The 4,174-nt window shown below is 37.5% G+C and overlaps 1 pseudogene; it reads left to right on the top strand.

Annotated features, from left to right (window-relative positions):
- The first annotated feature begins 3,531 nt into the window (after positions 1 to 3,531).
- On the top strand, positions 3,532 to 3,876 carry LOC105743822 (annotated as a pseudogene).
- The last annotated feature ends 298 nt before the right edge of the window (positions 3,877 to 4,174 follow it).

Genomic DNA, 4,174 nt, shown 5'->3' on the forward strand with positions numbered 1-4,174 from the left:
AAGACCAAGACCAGATGGACTTACTGAATTTTACTTGGCAGCCCACTGCCCTCCCCAAGAATAATGCCCTGAAAGATATGTCAAGAACAAGTAAACAAACAGAAAGCAGTTGCACACAGACAACTGGAAGAAATGATATAGACAGAGATATCCAGAAACCAATCTAGCTGTGACAAGTTATGTGTAGGAGGAAAGGTCTCTGATCCCCATATGACCAGTCAGAATAAATGTCCCTTGGGTTGTCCATCTTTCTGGAGCCCCTTACCCTTACTCTTATCAGGGTAGCTATCTATGTTCTCCTTTATCCTTCTTTCTAATAAAATATTCCTTTCTAATCTTGGGTCTTCCTTTCCTTAGAACTTGTATCTTTAATGCTTTGCTCATAGGAAGTTCACAAAGTTTACTGCCCTCCCCCACTCCCAGTGAATCAGTGCTGCCAGTCTCACCCAGGGAAATGATATATTTGATTTTTCTGACTGGGAATCAGATGTGACAATAAAAATCTTTTCCTTTTTTTTTTTTTTTGTATTTTTAGGACAGGGTCTCACTGTGTAAATTGGACTGGTAGTGATCCTTCTGTTTACAGCCTCCCAAGTGCTGGGATTACAGGAGCACACTACCACACCCAGTCTCAATCCCTTTCTCAGTGTGCCCTGGGGGCAGGGCCAGCATGGCAGGCCGGGGGATCAAATCTGTGGCCCCTCCATCTGCCTAAGCAGGTTCTTTAATCCGCTGAGCTATTTGCCCTGCCCTGACAATAAAAATCTTGAAGAAACTAAGCATAGAAATATATTTAATAAAAGCCATATATGACAACGCCACATACATCATCCACAATGGGGAAAAAATGAAATGAATGGATTTTCTCTAAAAGCAGAAGCAAGAAAAGATTGTCCACTCTCCCATCTCTTTTTTAATATAATAGTTAAAATTTTAAGCAGGGCAGAATGAGAATTCTATCCATTAATTGCTACTTTCAAAAACCTGATGGAGATTCTTAGGACCATTGCCTTAACCATCTTGTTTATACAAGTGTATGGTTTTGCCCTTGCCATATTTCCTAACTTTTCTACTATCTCTCTCTTTGTTTTGCTTAATCCTTAAGTTCTCACTTTCCATTTAACTGTGTTATACCTTTCAAATTTTATTTCTTCTTTTGAGTTCTTACACTAAGGAGACAATATGATATTTACACATGTAGGTGTCATTTATTTCACTTATGAGTATGTCTTCAAGTACCTACAATATTTGAACTGGCATCAATTATGAAAAGGTCCTTTAAAGACGTCTCCAAATACAGCTTCTCTAATAGCAATGGAACATTCATCTCTGACAAAATAAAACAGAAAAAGGGGGCTATAAATGAAAGACCATTTTGTAGTGAAAAAATATATATAAGCATATACAAAATAGGATATATATACAGCTACTTTCTTTTAGTTCAATGAGAAGCAAAGCGATTCTCACCCTGACTAACTATATATACTGATACCTGGGAACTAAGCTACTGCACTGCAGATGGTAATTTGTAACAGTTGTTTCATGATGGGAGTGCCTGTCATTGTGGTATTCTGAATATGGGCGGCTTGTCATGACATGCCATTTACTGCTAAGATGTCTCTCGGGTAGATGGATGTTCAAGAAGAAGGCGGTGGTGAAGGAAAGCAAGAGACAGGAAAAGGAATATTGTGGGACTGTCCTGCTTCAAGGTTGTGTATGGTGAGATTTTTGGACTTATGTGCAAACATGAGAAGCATAGAATTCTTTATCCTATTTTTTAAAATATAATCCAATTTTTAAATGTTTTTTATCATATTCTGTAGGGACTTAATGTTCAACATATCAATACTTGATGAAAAATACCTGTTCCTTATTATGCCTAAGATGTTTGAAATGCAGTGAGATAGTGAGGTTAAGATTGATAGCCCAAATCGTTTAATAACAATAAGCTTTTCTTCTGGATGGTTAACAACCTAAGTTTGCAGACCAAAATTAGAGAAAAAGGAGGGATACAAGGAAAGCCAACATTTTGGCCCTAGCCTTCTAAGGTCAATTAAGACTCAGGACATATGAGAAGTTGTACTGTAACGTCATGTACCTCGGTAGTGTCCCAAATTTTCTGATCAAGAAGATTATGGGGCCAAAGAGGAAAGTGATCGATGACATAGAGTGGGCCTAAGGAGAGTCACATGGGGAGAAGACACTCTCTCAGGCTTTCACATCGAGCACATTGGCCAAGCATTGGCCGTGACTCATCCACATGGCTGCACTGATAAAGGTTCTACAATCTGAGGTACAGGATCTCAGGACAAATCCTGAGGGCATTTCACTGACCTTCTCAGACCAAAAAGCTACAACTCTTGTTGCATAGGTCCTGCTTTACCTTGGCCTTAACCATCCAGCAGAAAAGTATGAAGACGAAATTATAAGAAATAAAGCCATGCTGTTAAGTTGAGCTGTGGGGGACTCAGGTCAATAATTTCTGACATTGCCAGTTAAACAGAAGACCCAATGCTATTATGGGCTACTGGACTCTTTTAGAATATTTTGCTGAGTTTACACACCTATAATATTCAATAACGGAACTTAGAAAAAATGGGGTATACAGATGAATGTCCATTTTGTATCTGTGTATTCAAAGTGGTTGGGATAGATATATAGTTACATTCTGTTAATGAATAGAATGATTTGTTCTAATGGTGTTTGTAAATAGGATCACAAGTCCGCATCTTGTACAGCAATTAACCACTAAGAAGAATATATGCAGTGTATTATTTGTTGAAAAATAAATAAATAAATAAAATAAATAAATAAAAAAAGAGAAGCAAAGCAAAGGGACCACGGTTCAATCCCCCAGCACCACATGCCAGCCAGCCCAGCCCCCTGGTGGGCTGAGCTGGCCACACACGCACACACACACACACACACACACAAATAAATAATATTTTAAAAAGACAACAATATGCAATGTATTAATTATTGTAACTGTCCTACTAACCTGTTTTGAAACTGTCTCATTGCTATTTCTCATTAAAATTAATTTAAAAATTTTTAAATAAATAAAAATTTTAAGCAGGGCAAATAATTAAAAGTAAATAAATAAATACATACATACATAAAATGGGATACAAACAGGAAAGGAAGAAGTCTAATTATTCTTATTTTTACATTATGAGAATTAACCTGACACAGGAAGTAAAAAAGCTGTATAATACTCTTTAAAAAAAGATCAAAGAGGATTTCAGAAAAATGGAAAGATATTCCTTGCTCCTGGATAGGAAGAACCAACATTGTGAAAATGTCCATTCTTATTTTAACATTATGTGATCCCTTATTGGAAGACTAAAACATCCACTGGAAGTGTTTGAGATCTGCTAAGCAAATTTAGTAAATCTGCAGGACACAGAACTGTTACATAAAAACAGTAGCTTGAGAAAAAGTGAGACATCAGGCTTCTGTACTAGAACTTTCCTTGTGGTAACAAGGGAAGACTGATGACCACCCAGTGCAGAAGCTGCAGCAGGTTTAAAAATGGGTGATGTTGAGAAAGGCAAGAAAATTTTCGTACAGAAGTGTGCCCAGCCAGTGCCACACTGTTGAGAAGGGAGGCAAGTACAAGAGCGGGCCAAATCTCCATGGTGTCTTTGGGCAGAAGACAGGTCAGGCTGCTGGATTCCCTTACACAGATGCTAACAAGAACAAAGGTATCACCTGGGGAGAGGATACACTGATGGAGTATTTGGAGAATCCCAAGAAGTACATCCCAGGAACAAAAATGATCTTTGCTGGCATCAAGAAGAAGGGAGAGAGGGCAGACTTAATAGCTTACCTCAAAAAGACTACTAATGGGTAGTAGTCACTGCCTTATTTATTACAGAACAGAAATGTCTCATGGCTTTTGTATGTGTACCATAATTTAATCTCATACACCAGAACTCAGATCATGAGTGGCTGACAGAATATTTTGTTGGACAGTCTTGATTTAAATAAAATTGGTTTTATAGATACATATCTTAGTTTATGAAGTATTAATATGCATTTGTTAGAGATAGCATGAATGTACATACTCTGACATAGCTATCCAAAAAAGCAACTTTATTATCTCCATATGACGATATCTTGTTCTGAAGCTCCAATTTGCTGAGTGTCACTAAAGCTAATCTCTAGTTAATTC

This window comes from Octodon degus, unplaced genomic scaffold (assembly GCF_000260255.1).
Source record: "Octodon degus isolate 3935 unplaced genomic scaffold, OctDeg1.0 scaffold00171, whole genome shotgun sequence".
NCBI classification, from domain to species: domain Eukaryota; kingdom Metazoa; phylum Chordata; class Mammalia; order Rodentia; family Octodontidae; genus Octodon; species Octodon degus.